Consider the following 18387-nt stretch of genomic DNA (forward strand, 5'->3'; position numbering starts at 1 on the left):
GAATTCGCGCAACGATGATTGAACGGTTTCTGAGTGTGAATGGAAGCAGCGATAAGCATGAAATACATTTTCTGGTGCAGTCACTATTTTCTTCTGATCGAAGGGTAGCACGTGGGCTAACACTTTCATTTTTTATGCTTTTTATGCTTGGACGAAACAAATTGTGCGCGCGAGGCTAACTTCAGTGGGCTTTGAGTGCTGCCCGATTGATCCGCGTTCACGTCATCCACGCCCTACACAAGGAACCTTCACGTTAGCGAAGCCTGGTGCACTGATAACATTAATGTGAAATAACGATTTCTTTTCGCCCTTTGAGATTTACTCGCTCCACTATGAACGAAAATTTAGCGGAGGCAGAGGAATGCCAAGCCGCCGGCGCCGCAAAGCTGGGACCGCTGGCCGTGGCGCCATCTATCTGCTCGCAGCAGAGCTACTCGGTGCGACCGCGCGTGGCCGAACATAATCTGGCCGCTCGCTCGCGCGCAGTGTCAACACCTAAATATTCTTCCACCGTGCTTTAAAGGCATCGCTACAAAATACCGGCCTAGATGTATTTAAATGAGTATCAGTATATACGAATAGCGCTTTCAACAGCTGTCATGTGAGGCGGAAAGGCTAAATGGGGTAAGATTACGGAGCATGGGGGCTGCACGAAAAGAAAAACTGCTTCGCCAGGCAAATGTGGTTCTTTATTATTTTCTCTTTATTCGCTATGATGCGGCTGCAGTCACTGTTTAACCGGGAACTCGGCTTTGTCTGAGAAACTTTCAACCTCGTTCAGAAGGTTCAGTTAAAACTGATCCGCGCTGTTGCGCTGCCTCAACGGTATAACGACAATACGGCTCCGATATTCTGAGACGTCGAATAAGCGGGCGGGATATTACCGGCTCGTCTAAGTTTGTCTAACCGACAAATATTTCCATTCACCTGCGCTGGCCTCAACGGGGATGCCCTGTCCGAAAGACTGACATATATAGCTTTTGTGAGTATCAAGAAGAATGCTCTCGAACCGATCCTATTATGCTGTTCCGTTGTAGTTAATGATTCAGTGTTTATTTTGAAGCAGCAAGGCGCGTCAGTATCTCCGCCCGTGAGCCTACCGTAACAGCATTGCAAATATCGGAAGCTTCACTGCTTTGCACACGCTAGCTTGTTTTCACCTCTTCATCTGCCAGGCGCATGCATGCGACGTTGCAAGGAGCTACCGTGGCCATACCTGCAGTGCCATCGAGCTTAAAGGAACGAAGGGAGGTAAGAAATCGAGGCGTCATTAAAGAATTTATATTATGTGGCTTAGCGTCCGGAAACTGCTGTGGATTACGAGGGACGCAATAATATAGAGCTACGGATTCATCGTGGTCACCTGGAGTTATTTAACGAGCACTGAAAGAACGACACAAGCGTCTTTGCATTTCCATCGGAATGCGACACGTGCGGCCGAAACGCTAAGGTCTCCTTGTTACTGCGGCGACTGTCGTTGAAAGTGAACGAATCAGCTGTTTGAAATTTCGCATAACAAGGTGGGATTTTGCCGGCGTGTCGAAGCTTACAACGGTTCCATTCATATACCCTTGGAAGTCGGTGACTTCGACGCAAAATTAACGTGGAATAACCGCAATTTGCCCATTGTATCTTGCGCTGCATTTGTGTGATCAGCACCACCGCAATGAGCACTCTCTGCTATCTGGAATGCAAGTGAATCTCCATGTGAAAGACGAGCCGCATTCATGCACAAACTACTTTTAGTTATCTCAAAAAAAAGAAAAAGAAAGCGCCGTGCAGACTGCAATAAAGTGCACGCGCTGTATTAAGTGAGCACGCGCTGTATTAAGTATTGTGTCCGGCAAAGGAAGGTGTGCCATGAAGTGGTTGCAATCAGGTTGAGATGGACTGCCTGCTAGCATACCTAATTATCTCGAAGGAGAGATCGAATTCAGATTTAGGTGTCGTGTACATTAGTTGAGTGCCTCTGCCTTCGTTATATCAGCTGCGGCCAATATGCACAGTTATTAAAAGCACACGTTTTTCTCCTACAACGTTAAGTATGCTTTTTGCGGAATGCCCACTTCATCTGTGTACGCCATCTGAAAGCATGCTGTACATTATTGCAGACACGTACGTTCATGCAGACACAGACAAAGAACATATTTTTCAAAAGGAGAATGATTTATTTACAATACAACAAAGTGAAAAGTGCCCAGCATAGTTTCACTGTAGGTTTTCAACACAGAATGGGGACTTATATACCAAGCTCTGACAGTAACAAATAAAAGCCACACTGCTACAGGAAATACTAAAGAAAATACTAGTGCCTGTAGCTTTTAAAATGTGAAACAAGCATAACGCATTAACTTGCATGTACTTCATGCAGTTGCGACCAACAAAAGTTGGGCCTCTCAGTTCACCGTTTTCTCATTCATTAAAGAATGTTTTGTTTATAACCAAAACTACGTAAAATAGCAGATAACTACAACATGAGGAACAGAACACACATATGTACTAAACTTACTGTAAGGTCACATTTTCTATAGATAAGTTATCTAATGAGGAATTTAGACAGCTAAGTGCTCGCAGCTTTAATTAAAAATAGCTATCTATGACTAGCATGAAAAAAAAAGACAGAATGAAAACGCTGCATGAAAATGTACGAGGTTTGTTCAAAAATAAACCAAACTTTTGAAATAGCACGCAAATCGGCAGAGAGCACGCTGCACCTACTGAACGCATATAGCAGCGGGTTTAGACAACAAAATGCCATTTGCCGCGTTTCACTTTGACCATTGGTTGGTGAGCTACAGCCGGCGAGGTGCGCACGTTTACAAGCTGTTTGTTGGATTAGTGCCAAAGTAACAACGAATGAGGTTGAAGAACAACGTGTGTGTGTGAAATTTTGCTACAAACTTGGCAAAACTTTCACAGAGACATTTCAATTGCTTAACCAAGCATATGGGGAAAACTGTATGAGTCGCACTGAGTGCTATGAGTAGTTTAAGCATTTGGAACAAGGCAGAATGCTGGTTGGTGACGATCCCAAGCCTAGACGACCTTCCACATCAACAGATGGTGACCATGTTAAGAGAGTGCGTGCTGTGATTCGTGGAAATCGTCTTTTAAGTGTTCGAGAACTAGCTGACGAAGCGGGCATCAGCATAGGATCATAGCATCCTTTTGAGAATGACACACTTGAGATGCGTCGCGCCAGTGCAAAATTCGTGCCGCGTTTGTTCAGTGTCGATCAGAAACCCCTGTGTTGAAATAAGCCAGGAACTGCATGCCACTGGCAATGATAATGAAAACTTCTATAACATCACAACAGGCAATGAGACTTGGGTTTATGGCTCTGATATTGAAACAGAAGTGCAGTCGTCGCAATGGGTGGGCGAACAGTCTTCTCGCCCAAGAAAGCACGCATTAGTCAGCAAAAAATCAAGGTAATGGTGGTGTGTTCTGACTGGAAAGACATAGTCCATCAGGAATTTGTGCCACGTGGTCGGATGGTAAACAAGGCTGTCTACCAAGGAATTCTAGCGCGTTTGCGGGATGCTGTGTGCAGTAGGAAGCCTGAATTTTGGGAAACCCAGACTTCATTGTTGCAACATGACAATGAGCTAAATTACGCGTCGCTCCTTGTCTGCGGCTATCTAGCAAAACATCACACTCTCGTGCCCCATCCACCGTACTTTCCAGACCTAGCCCAAGAAGCCTCTTTCCTGTTTCCTGAATTTAAAATTACGTTGAAAGAACGTCGTTTCCAAACCATGAAAGCAATTTCAAGACAATGTGATATGAGACCTACGCACTATCCCAGAAAAAGCGTTCCAGGAGGCTTTCCAAAAATGGATGAGATGATAGGAACAATGTATTGCCAGAAGGTGGGACTACTTTGAAGGGGACATGCATAAAATATTGTACAATAAGCAATAAAGATGTTAAAGCAAAAGTTTGGTTTCTTTTCGAACACACCTTGTATGTATTTGAATTGAAGAACTCTTTTGGGAGCCAAGCAACATAAAAAATCTTTTGTCTTGCGGAGCACACTCTGTATACATGCCGCAGTGGTTGGGTGAATGCAGAGAAATCCAAAGTGAAGTTTTTTTATGTTTACATTGCTAACAAGAGAAAAAAGCATTTTTAAATATGTGTTTCATTTTAACATAATTGCTCCGTCATCACAAACACATTAGATATCATTCATATATATTCAGAGTTATTTGTCCTGATGACTCCTGGGCCTCTAGGTGACCGTCGTACCTGGAAGGAAAAAGAAATGCCACTTAATGTTAGACGATTCCAAAAACTGCTTAACCTTGGCCCTCTTAGGGCTATGTTTGTTCAATAGTTGTTTGAGGCCAATATAGTAGTGATCTTGCAAGAAACAGATCTCAATGTTAACCATAAACTTCTGAGACTGCGAGATAACGATTCGAGATCTTTTATTTGACTTCCCTCATTTTGGTGTGCCTAAAAACCACACTTGACTGCTCTTAATTGCACCTTGTTGGGGGAGAGAACAATTGTTCAGACTGCGTTCAACACCCTTGAATTGCCCTGCTACTTGACATGTGGGTTGTTGCTGTAGTGCACATGTGCACATATTCTTTTCCTTTCTATTTTAAACCTCGGCTCTCCTGTTGCCTTTCATTCCCTTTATACCCCTTCCTCAGCACAGTCACTTGTATTTACGCTGGTGAACCTGCCTGTCTTCCTATCTTTCTACCTCCTTTCTCCAAGAGCACGTGTCAGCATTATAAGACTCGGTGTCCATGATTTACTACAGAAAGCTGAACATTCCATATCACACACTTCACATGTGGATAACTCATAAGAGATTGTGAAAGACATGCGAATGTGTCCGACCTTTGAATTTACAGCATTGTATTTGAAATTTCACTGGCATTATTAACACTAAAGTCCATCCCTAATTAATCTGAATATAATCAGTGCATACACAGTGTAAACAATGTAATCAAGCCATGAGAATAGGCTCAAACACATAATGCTCTGGCAAGCAACTAAAGAGAGAAACATACATTCAGTTGCATTCTTCACGTCATGTACAAACACATTTCACATATACTTGGCCTCTTCGAAATCAACTCAATGTGCTTGGGCTTATTATTTATTTGACAGTCATATTTCCTCACACTTGCAGGTAATTATTAATTGGTCCACATTGTCAGCTGGCTCTCAGGGGCACTCGTATATGTCCCTTACACTTACTGGCATTCAGTTGTACTTGCATTTACACTGGCCTAAACTCAGTGACATCCCACTGTTCTGAAATCAGCAGAAATTAGTAAGAGGATCTCGAATTTGTGTCTATCTCTAGTGATATTACAGCTCGTGTAAGTGCTTCAATGTTCTCCGCATGCGAGCAATATTGTGAACACTTGTATCTTTCTGAGCCCCACACCACTTTTGAGCTGGCAAAATATGAGCTTTTTCTTCGTGTGCTTCATCATAAGCATATATTTCCGCACTGCAATGAATAGCCATTTTTGGCCTGATTTTCGCTTACCGGTGCGGTGGTCCACTCTAACGTGCCAATGGAGAGCCCGGAGTTGTGCTTTCTTTGGTGGCGTCCTTATTAAATAAGTGTTGACTTCCCAGTTTAATCCTGTATAGAAAAAACATTCAGTTAAGCGAGAATAAAAAGAAAATGCAGAAATTTGATAACTCCAGAAGCGTAAGCTCATAAGAAAGGTCTTATTAAGGCCTATTTTGGGGCTAACTTCATAGTCGCAAATCAACACAACATAGCAATCACCACACAAAAGCAAAATGTCCAACTTGTAATGTTCTTTTGCTTCTTTCATAGTTTTTATTGCGATAGCAATTATATGGACACTCAAAAGCAGATTTCTGCCGTCGGCGTCGCCGTCGCCGTTGCCGTCGCCGTCGCCGTCGCCGTGAGGTTCCGTATGACGTCAATCGAGATGAAATCGTCGCCGCGCGCCGCCGAACGCTGTATGTGCGAGTGAAAGGGCGCGAGGGACGCGCTCTTTCACGGCGAGGTGAACGCACGGCGGAGAACAAACGCGCGTTCTGCGCCGTGCTTCCTTAAGGGCTGCAGAAGTAGGCGTCTCTTTCCTCCTTTACAATCATCATATATGTAGAGCAAACGCGCCTTCTTTCGACGCGCGAGAGGCCGTGGGGGAGGGGGGGAGGGGGAGGGAAGGGAGACGACGTTTAGCTGCGGCACCAAATGCCTATTTATATCAGAGGCTCCGGCAACAGTCACCAACGCCGCAGGCATTTTGAGCGAACGCGGGAAAAACGCCGACGGCGTCGACAACAGTTCTGCGCGTTGCCGGTGCTGCTGCATGTCCAAATTTATACAGCTGATGAAGCTAATATCATTACTCCGTATAGCTCTCTACAAATTTGCTATCGCAATTGATGCTTCGCCTTTCAGGTGAAACTGCGACAACTTTTTAGCTATGCATGCAGCGCTTTTATCTCACAACATTATGGAACGATGCAAGCACTCAAAACCCGATTTTTCCGTCTGGTATAAAACTTGAAATTGCTACAATCGACGTGACATGTCGCGTTGTTGCAATTTTGCCAGTTGCATAGAACTTCGCCCCTTCTACAAGTGACGAGTGTGCTGCTTATCTCCAAGAGATAATGCGGCAAATCCTGCGGCTAGTGCAAACCGTCACTTCGGAGCTGCTGCGTCGTCGGAGTTATTTGATTATGGTCGCGTCACGCAAGCTTCGAGCTAAATCGGCCTTCGAATTTTAGTGAACTCGACGCATTAAACAGGAAAGCCAGAAATATACGCAAATCGACACACTACACAGAGAAAAGTGCGTAACACACCAGAATTTTTTTTTTCAAAATATAACCGTCATTTCACAAACTGGAACTACGAAACGCACTGAATTAATCACGCAAAGCCCACGAAAGGAATTTAAAAAAGGCACATTTCATGGTTAGAACGCTACACGCTATTACCAACGCAAGCCCTAACGAAAATTCGCGCATGAAATTTCAACAAATGGACACCTACGCAAAAAAAAAATCGCCTGCAATCATACAATTGGGGGAAACCTAAACGGAGCTACGCCTGCAGTTATAACTACTTCACACACCAAAACTTCCAATGCGCGTGTTCGCATTAGTACTACACGTTCAGATATTTAAATCACCGACATTCGTTATCTGCTGGCTCATAATAATTCAATGGTAGTAATTAAGCATTTAGTAAGCGGAGCGTTAAAATCGACCTACCAAATACACACAGGTTCGCAGCTCTACAGCACGCACTCCTGGGCCCGCCGATCCAGCGCACATGGCGGCCCGCTGCCGCTGATCGCCGGTGTGGCCGTTGTACTCGCACGAGTTGTCGAAGTTGCACTGCTTTTTTGCAATTTCCAGTAACAACGGTGGATTTGAACATCACTGACATCACCGAGAGCGTTCACCGACGCGGCCAGATCACTTCACAACACAAACACAGTCGCTTAACGTCACCGGTACAAAAATATCACGATAATTACTGCCGAAAACAATCGCCTCGTACGCCGGCATATACGCCATGTTCTCGCTCCTTCCCGGTCCGGCCGGCGCAGCCTTTCCTCCTCCTCCGCCACGAAAGCAACGTGGAGGCGTCGACTTGTTTCTCTTCGTTCTCTCCTTTTCCTTTCGCTTTACTTTCTCCCTCAAAGCATTACGCTCACTTACAGTGCACTAGAAGAGTTGTAGTGCGCTCACAACGCGGCAGAGCTTGACGCACATCGTGTCGCCGCCGACAAGTGGCGCGGTTCGCAGCGTCACCTGAAACTTTCCTACGCGTCGCGGTAGAACAGCTATCGGGTGTGGCTGTTTTCACCGTATAAAAGTAAAATCCACGACGTGCAGCGCGCGAAAGTTCTTCTGATGCACCTTGGCAGTTTGCAGTGAAATAAATTACTATTGTTGCGGCTGATCTACAGAGGGTTGGCGTTGTTTTAAGCCGGAGGCACGGATGAACTAGCCTTGCTATTCATGCTCTTCTGTTAAAGGCTTGATACGGCCGCTGCAGTCACGGTAGCAAGGGGCACTCGAGTTTTTTCTGCAGCTGATCGATAAAATGGTGAGTGTGGTTCCGCATCGACGACCGCACATCGGCGTTTCCAGCACCACCACGCCGAATTTAACCACCTCTTCGTTTTTTTTTTTCGCAGGTTTAAGGCGTGCAGCGCCTTTAGACATTTTCACGTTGCCCCATCTATTCACGAAATATTTACGTATCACTGCTGCACAAGTTAAGCTGGTTAGCTGGTTATTTATGTATTACATCTTTCGTAACGTTAATGCGACATGAAATTGAATGGATGAAAATACCATGTACACCCGTGAGCAAAAGTATACGGGCCACAAGGTCGCTGAAACAACTCAATTTCGTCGTAATTAACATGCATAAATTGAAATTGACGAGTACACTGGAAAGCTCGCAATGCCAAGATTGGACTGCAGTCCTAAATTTCAAGTTGCATTCGCAGGTAGTTGAAACAAACGGCTTTATCGCGCTATCCATGGTCCGTATACTTTTTCGCACGGGTGTACATTTATGCATACCAATGTTTATTTACAACGAAATAAAGAATGATCCCGGAAGCGCCGGGGGCAGCCGGTGAAAACTCCGAATAGCTACTGTCTTGTGCGCTTCGGATTTTCTTCGCGGGTGCTTCGACCCTTTCACACCTTTTCGTTTTCTTCCTGGGCTTAGGTGTCGTCTTCATCAGGTGCTGTGGTAAATTCGGAAGAATCGTGGGAACAGCGTTTTCTGATAGCAGTGGCAATTGTCACGAGGAATGCACACCTCTTTGCATTCTATAAGGTGCACAAGTCTCTAATTATGAATCGCGGTTCGAAGTATAACTCGCAGACCGCGCAAGATTCCTCCAGTGTCTTATCTGCACGGTTGAGGTTCCTCTCCCATTCCTTTCGCCATTCTTCATCACGTGGAACGCTGAGCAAAGACGTCTTTGGTGCATCTTTCACGCGACTGTAGTCAGTTCTGCACTCGGGTGCAAAACAGCATAGAGTTTCTAAATAAATAACCTAGAGGGAAAAGTGGCGCTAGTGTCTACGGGGGCTCTCCTGAACGTCGCCTCAACCTACATGGGAATGATGGGAAGTACAGGCTTCGGATTGACTTCTGTCTTGAAACTGGTGGCGTTTGTATACGGCGCAGTAAACGAAGCTGTATTAAAACATTTTCGCGCAAAAATTAATTTTATTTATGTTGTGTTTTATATAATGCATAATACATTGAATAAAGTTTGTATGACTTTGAGATTGAAGCATGGTTTACCACCAGGGTATGCATTGTTCTGCCTGATTTAGCGCCACTGAATAATTATTTATTTACTTTCACAACAGCAATAACAACCGTGCATGTGCTTATATAAAAAATACTCAACAAATATTTATGGAAATAAAAATTTTGTATTATGAGAAAAGCGTTGCGCCTTTGAGAGAAATGTTACAAGTGTCGTCTGCTACGACGCCTGCTCGCTGCGAACGCGGGGAAAGTGAACTTTTCTCGCAGACGGTACGCACTTGCGAACTCTCTCGCTCTTTCAAAAGGCTGCATTGGCTGTCACGATTGATGAACGCCTTCTAGTACTTTTAAACACATCTGCTGCAGTGCTATCTTAGACGCTTGTGGCCTCTTACGAGCATGCTTTACTATATTTTATGCTGACGTACCGCTTCTTCTGAAGTGCGCGCCAGCAACTGTTATGTCGTGGCTTTGCGCTTACCCGTTTTGCGACAGCAGACTACAGCCAGGAAGCAGCAACCTTTCCTACCACAAGTAAGTTTGTGTTCTCAAATGTCCTGAAACAACCATTTCAATGAACACATAAACCAGTAATGTGCAATGAAGCCCTCAATCAAATTTGATTGTCAAGCCAGTAGAAGAGCAACTATGTAGCAAACAAAATGCTTTATGCAAGCAGTCAGCAGTCTTTCCATTGCACTCTGCATCATGAGCAAAAAAAAAAAAAAAATTACTGGCAGCTTAATTAAACACCCAGCATATGTCTGCAGCTACACTTAACAGCTTTAAGGCTAGCAGCATGTACAAGAAGCCAAAGTGCTGTAGCAAAGCAGAAAGTTGCATCTACGTACTGACCACACAAAAAACGACTGAACGAAAGTTGTTAGGTGCAATGGTAAGAGTCAGGAAGAGAGCAGTGTGGATCAGAGAGAAAATGGGGAAAGCCGATATTCCGTTTCATATTAAGAGAGAGAAAAAAAGGAACTGGGGCAGGCCATGTAATGCATAGGGCATATAACTGTTGGACTATTACAGTTACCGAATGGGGTGCCAAGTGAAGGGAAGCGCAGTCGAGGTCGGCAGAAATTTTGGCGAGGTGATGAAATTGGAAAATTTGTGTGTGCAAGTTGGAATCGGCTACTGCAAGACTGGGGTAACTGGAAATCTCTAGGAGAGGCCCTCGTCCTGTACTGTACATATAAATAGACTGGTGATGATGATGATGACTGACCACTTTCTGCACTTTTTGTGTTGAATAAACAGGTTTCCAATTGACAATCCCATCCTCCTGCAAAAATGGCTTCAAGCCATGGGTCTGAGAGGCTTTGCTCCAACCAGACGTCATGCTCTGTGCTCTGCCCACTTCGAGCAATCTAACTTTTGGGGTGGTCTACAACGACGCCGACTGCGTGAAGGGGCAGTGCCGACTTTGTTTCAACCAAGCAGTGACAACACAAGGGTAGAAGTATGTTTGTTTATTTCATTTCAATTTATTTTCACTGCATACCAGGGAAGAGAAAGGTGTAGCAGATCCCAAAACGTCAGTCTCCCTCAGGTCCTAAAGAAACATGGAAAGAAATTCACAAAGATTGTTAGCAGCTGCAAAGAGCAAAACTGACATTAAAGAGCAAAATTTATGAATATATGTTGCACAATATAAATGTTCTAGCAAAACATGGCAAACCCCTCCAGTTCACAGTAACAATGATTTCACATTGTTTTTGTCTCGAACTCACTATGTTCATGCGAATGAACTTATCAGGGAAGAAACTGTCTGATGGGATCAAGAATACTGAAGAGTACTGACACAATTTTTGTGCCCTTTTCTTTCTTTGTATGTCTATTCCAATCTAATAACCAAGGTATAAAGCTTCAACCCCTCAGGCACACAAGCAAAAATTATAGGTTCCTTTGACTTGAACACTTGCAAACACATGCCAAATTACATGTATCTTCATACCACTGGTAACTTCACAGGAACAGCATGTGTGACCTTGTGGGATGACAAGCTAGTGATGCGTGTGCCAATCACCAGATGAAGCATACACTGAGGCCACAGTGCCAAATTACCCCATCCTAGCCATATCACATGAACCATATTAATGCTCTGAAGAAAGTGAGGGGGATGCTTTAGGTTGCAAGAGAAGTGATGGCACAGAACAGTATAATTCAGCCTCACTGCATACATGCTGCCCCACAGGACGAGAAGGCTGGGCTAACTTCAAAGGGCAGAGATCCTGTCATTCCTGTGATGTCACTGTTGGTGGACACTGCGCTTAGGATGTTTTAACACATTCGTATAAAAGGCAGATATGAATCATTCTTGTGCACAGTATGAGTTGAAGTTTCGTATCATGATTACTGGGTCAAATGGCATCTGATTTTCAAAAAACTTAATTTTATAACATAATCCTAGGTGAAAACTAAATTTAGCTAAGAACTATTTATAGTTGGGGAATTCAAATTCAAGGGCGGTTAAGAAAAGGCCTCTGGTTAATATATACAACCTGGGGCCGTATTCTGAAACGTTCCACTTCGGCGGTAGTTCGCCTTTCGCCCTCAGGCGCGCACTGATTGGCTGGTTGAGCCAAATTGAATGAGGTCGGGCTATATAGTATGCAACTGCAAACACCAACATAGCCGATTGTATGGCCGATTTTATATGTGCTGCAATCAGACTTCTACACATCACAGAGAAACAAAATTATAATTAAATCAAAATTGCAATTGCCTACAGCGACCAATTACTGCCCTACCAAAACATTAAGTAATTACAGAAAGTAATACATCTTACTTTACCAATATTTTCCTCGAAAAATACACTAAATAGAACAAGCTGGCCTTGCTGTTTTAGTACGTCCACTGAAACCCTTCACACACGGATGAACTTTAGTAACACAATATTTTATATTGTTATACTACGCTACACTATTGTTATATGCTTTTTAAAATTGTCTTTTGTCTTCTACCCTCGATTTCTTGTGAAGGCATCAGCAGCAACACTTGAAGCTCACTCGATGTGTTCACCGGAAGGATGGGCAGCGTTGTAATCAAACAACACGTTGTGCACAAGATTTTGGTTGCTCAATGCTGTGTTGCTCACATCTAGGTCTTCTATGAAGTGCACACTATGACATAGTTGCCGGGCCTCAAATGAGGAAGCGCATGAAAACACGGACACGAGAAGAAACAAAGACGAAGACAAGCGCTAACTTTCAACAACAAAATTTATTTCGTTTCGAAATCTAAGGCTGTTGCATCGAGAAAACACTAAGAACCTGAATCATACACTGCAATTGCGGTCAGCTTTTATGGCATATGCAAATAATCTACCTCTCTCGCCGACAATGAAAGTGACGGTTTGCCGATACATTTGTCAGCAGCCGAGAGGATTTGTTCAGTTTCTATTATCAATCTTACATTCTCACGTTTATCCCATCATAATAGCGGTGTTGGTCTGTCATTATTCCATGATGACAGACCAACAAGCCCACATTGCCAACCTCCTCAAATAAGGTGCTCCCGATAGGGCTGGTGAAAAACTGAAAAATTGTGTATAGGAGATTCCCGGAATAAACATTAGACGTAGACAATTGTATGGCTCTCGAGCCATAGAATTGCTGTTTGAAATAGTGAGGCAACCATTTGATGGACCTCCTTCCGGCACCCTTCCCTCCGTAGCCATATAGACTTCAATGACTAATTTGAAAGGACACCAACAAATCTTCAGCTTGCTTGAAAAGGTGGCCAAATTTGTATTGTCATTTAAAATAAAGTCGCACAATGTTTAGCTCTAAAAATACCGCTTGTAGATTACAATTGCAAATATAGATGTATACTGTTACGGATGAGGCGTGCTCATTTACAGGTGATGGATGAGAGTCTAGGAAAACAGTTACAATAGTATCAGACATACAGAAACATGGGCGTTCAACGGACAAAAAAACTTTCATTGATGTCACAGAAGTCTATACAGTTAACTGAGCAAAGAAAAATTGAGCAGCAGTTTTTAACACCTCAGAGTCACACCTAAAAGATAGAGAATATTATTATAAATTACTTGTTATTACAGTTTGTTTTGAAAATAGTGTAATGGTTACATGTGACTAGGTTACTGAAAAATGTCTCTGAAATATAGCGAGCATTACCAAGCAAACAAAATAGTTGTTGAATTACAAAACCACCAGAAAATAGTATTTATTATGCGCAATTGGTTATGTACAAGTCTGGCTACAATGGGGCATAAATTCAAACGGTGAGTGCTATCCTTTCAGGAGATGCAGTAATTAAAAGGAGTGTGAGTGAACCCATAAAAATGCAATAGAAGGGTTTCAAAATAAACGCACAAGCCATGCAGCCTGCTCATTTCATCAGTAAGGCTATTATTTTACTAAAGTTCAAGTCTCCATAAAGGTCAGACGTGTAATGAAATACACCTGTCTTTCAGCTTGTGCAGGTGCTACCAGTCAACAACACTGCTGCTGAAGAGGCCCCAACACTAGTCCTTTTAGCCGATGCCTGCAACGACGCTCAGGCACCAAGCGAGCATGCAGAGGTGAGCATGAAATGTAAGAAAGGTGACGAGCAAGCTGATGCGAAATTTATGCTGATGCAGGCGCAAGGCATTCCATCAGAAGGCTGCAGGCAGGCTAGGGATGACCCATGTACAACCGAAGACTGTGCACCCCCCCAGGGGTATCCGAATCGACCGACTGTCAAAACCCTTCACCACCTGGACCACACATACTCTTCAAAAGAAAGCCCTAGAAGCAAGGCAAAGCGGCTGGAAGGGTGCCTCAAGGAAGCCAGAAAACGAATAAAAGTGCTTGAAGCAAAAACAAACAGACACAGTGAGCGAAGCCGTACCCTGCAGAACATGATTGATGAAATGAGGAGCAAGTCATTGATTACAGAGGAGGCACAGACAAAACTGGAACAATTTGGAAACCTGCCAGTCGAAATACTTGATAATTGGCGCAGAAATGCCACAGAGCAGCCTCGAGGCAGGAGGTACAGTATAGAAATGAAAAAATTTGCCACGACACTACATTATTACTCACCTCGAGCATATGACTATGTAAGTTCATTGTTTGCCATGCCTAGTGTGCAATCTATACGGCAGTGGCTCAGAGTTGTTGGAGGCTGGCCTGGCTTCACAGCTGAGGTGTTAACAGCACTCAAAGAGCAGCACAAGAAAGACACACCACGAGAGCGCTTGTGCTCCATCCTTCTTGATGGAATGAGCATCAAGAAGGCATGCGAACTGGACCTTTCAAGTGGGCGACTGATAGGGTTTGTGGATCTAGGAAACGGTCAGGAACCTCACGATGCAGACAACATCCCCCTTGCTACAGAGGCACTTGTGTTCATGGTGGTAGGGTTGGCAGCGCCATGGAAGATGCCCTTCGGATATTTTCTGAATGCTGGACTTTCAGGAGAAGTTATAAAGAACTTGCTCCTCGAAGCCGTCCATTGCATACAAGAATGTGGACTGAAGGTGACTGCAATTGTGTGCGACTGCCTTATGGCCAACGTGGCAATGGTGAAGCTTCTTGGGTGCCGCGTGCATGAGCTCACATTTGAAAACTTAAGGACATCATTCCCAAACCCACAGTTTGAAGAAGAAGAAATCTTCGTAATGTTTGACCCATGCCATGCACTAAAACTACTGCGGAACCTTTTGGGTGACAAGAACATTCTTTGGAGTGAAACATATGGGGTAAGTGTTACATGTCATGAATAATAATAACACTTATGGGCCATACTGTGACAGTGCTACTGTAATAGAGGAATTAAAGGCATGGAAGCGCAAAGGCATGGAAGTGCATAGGCATCTAATTTCTAAGCAAACAGGTTAGCTATGAATTGAACACAAAATGGATGTAGAATTCTTACACCTCATGCTCAGGACCATCAGCAAATTGTCCTATGCTAAAGCTTTAAGCATTTTGCACAAAAGCAGCCTATTTTTCCGATCCACACATTTGAAATAATAACTCTCCCATGTGACGAAGAAGTAAGTCCTTTCATTTCAGCAGGAAATTGAACAAGCAGACAGTACTTGTACAAGAACTCACAATGTGGGATTAGCAAATTACCGTACGCACTCGCGTAAGGGCTGCACTCCGAACTAGTCAGCGAAAAATTTGTAGAAAAAAATTTCCAACAAATATGTAATCACGTTTGGTACCCACTATCGTGCACGTGCATCGGTGAATTTTTTCGCCCTGCGTACTTGCACGTACTGCTACTACATGGCGAGGGCCAGGGTGTGCACAAGTCGGTAGCTGCGCTGGCACCATTTTGACCAAAAGGTGCATTCCCGTGTAAAGGCCGCACCTCATCAAATTTGTGAAGAAGGGTAAAAAATGCAGCCCTTACACAAGCATATTCGGTACATATGTAACTAAAAGCTTCTGTTTAATTTAGGCAACGTGAGGCAAGAGCAACGTTCAAGCCAAACAACGCTCAATTAGGGTACACCAACTCAGTGAAAATCCTGAAGGTAAAATAATTTCCTCAAAGTTTCCCTCAAAGTGCAATGAAATACATACATGGCAGTGAAAGTGTGTTCTGCCTACATGAGGGAGGCTTTGTGGAAAACAAGTGAAATGTCAATGTCTTTTGTAGCACATTTTATTAAGGGAAGGATACTTTGAAGCTACAGATAGTTTATGGATCTGCGCTGTTGACTGCATCGCTACACAGCTTTAATTCTACAATCGTAGTGTGTACCCTGAAAGGATCAAACCAGAGTCAATTAATTTACATTAACTTTGACACTTATGCAATTAACCTCGCCATTTGTCATGCATGTCATATATCCATCACATCAAGTAGTCTACCCAGAGAGGTGGAACTTCATTCTCGAAACAAACCTCTCACGAAAGAAAATAAAAATAAAGGTATTACACCATGTACACATAGGGGGCAAAAGATTGTCAGAAGTTATCATATCCTAGCTCATATGCAGGCCTGAGGTGCTCCTTCATTCTATCAATATCAATCCATTTTAGCCTGTCTTTGTCTACAAGATTCTGGCCCACAGCGACTGCTATAACTCTGTAGTGGGTAGTGGCTGGGCAACTTAATTGTACCTTGTTTCCACACATAGTAATTGTGCTTTGTTTATGATGATATTTATTGTCTTCCCAATGGTTTATATTTCTTATTATTTGTTATCAATGGGTTGTGGGATGTATTCCCCATAAATTAAGACATTTCATGGTTCAAAACAATCCGCAATAAACAATAGAGGAATGTTTTAAACTGTCCCAAGAACAAACCTTTAACTGAAGTTTTAAGTAAGATAAATTTTTCATGTGCACTGATGCTGTCAATCACATATGTAAAGCAGCTTTTGTCCTAAGTATATTTAGCTTGAACTGTATTGACATGATGGTCAAATCTTAAAATATACTTCAGTGAAGTGATTTTGGGCGTCCTCCAAACTAATGAGATATTGCAATTGCAAACGTTTTTGTGACATCTATCACATCCACTTATATAAACAAAAAAATGGCAACGCATGTGCAAATGTGTGAGGCATATTCAAGTTAAACTGTATCACTGCAACAATAACTGCACATGAAAGCTGAAAATATCCAAGATAATTTTACACGAAACAAGTTGGCTAGCCAACAGGTTATCAGACACATGATTACAAAAAGCAGGCCATAAGTTAATGTGTCAAGACTTTTCAGTGAACTCGATTACAACCCCATGCATTTTTCAATTACAGGCAATTGAATGGAGATACATTGTCCTTCTTAATGAGCTGCAGGAAAGAGAAGGTCTCCGCGCAGGCAACAAGCTCTCCCGAGCACACGTGGAGTACTACAGGCAGGTGAGATATGCCTACAATGTTAGTTGCTTATGATTTTTGTAAAACGTGCATCTGTCATGGAGTTCGAGAGTAGTGTGTACATGTAGTACAGTTGTTTTTTGTTGCTTACAGATTATGAAAGTCAAGCTCGCAGCACAGACATTCAGTGCCTCCGTAAGCAAAGCACTTGTTTTCGCTCTGGAACTCGGTGAACCAGGGTTTGATGGATGCTGTGGCACTGCTGAGTTCATCAGCATGGTTGACAGGTACGAACTTCAACTTTCCATACGTCCTAATCAACAAAGCACTTACTCTACGCAAACCTATTAGGTATTTAGTGGAATCGCAAACAGAAAGTGAGATTAAAACTAGGTAAATCTAACTGTAATGGGAGAATCATCATCATCAGCCTATTTATGTCCACTGCAGGACGAAGGTCTCTCCCTGTTATCTCCAATTACCTCTGTCTTGCGCTAGCTGATTCCAACTTGCACCTGCAAATTTCCTAACTTCATCACCCCACATAGTTTTCTGCCCTCCTCGACTGCGCTTCCCTTCTCTTGGTATCCATTCTGTAACTCTAATGGTCCATCGGTTATCCATCCTATGCATTACATGGCCGGCCCAGCTCCGTTTCTTCCGCTTAATGCCGACTAGAAAAGAATGGACAGTTGGGCGAGTTAGTACGATAACATATTCTTGGTTTAAGTGCGAAAGAACACAGACGGTAGCAGAAGCAGGTGCTTGTTCTGTCTTCTTCTGCCACCGTCCGTGTTCTTTTGCGCTTAAACCAAGAATATACCATGATACATATAGTGTATCCTGATCATTGGTGTTTTTAATGGAGATAAGAAGAAGTAATTGCTGAGAAAGTTCTTGAGAATTGTTACCCCAAGCCTCAAAGAAGCACCACAAGAGTCATGAATGAAAGTAATAATCAGGTGCTGCTAGTACACGTACTGAGAGTAAAAAGAATACAAAAAAATACAAAACATGTGCCTTGCTCCTAGTTCACAACTTTTGCAAGTTGACCACGTAAAAAAGTATATTATGCAGATTTTCTGTCGTGAACATTAGCTATAGCGATGCACATGCTATGGAGGAAAATCGGGGCTTTGCAATTGTGAAAACGGGTAAGCACCTATGGTGCAGGGAGCACTTGTTTTTATTAAATGCAGCAACCACACACGCAACCCTTAGGCAATCAATGCAATGTCTGTAGGCTTGGGGAGGATGCAGAAGTCTCGTCATACTTAATTGTGTTTCAATCAGCTTTTATGTGCAGCCC

This window comes from Dermacentor silvarum, chromosome 8 (assembly GCF_013339745.2).
Source record: "Dermacentor silvarum isolate Dsil-2018 chromosome 8, BIME_Dsil_1.4, whole genome shotgun sequence".
NCBI lineage: Eukaryota > Metazoa > Arthropoda > Arachnida > Ixodida > Ixodidae > Dermacentor > Dermacentor silvarum.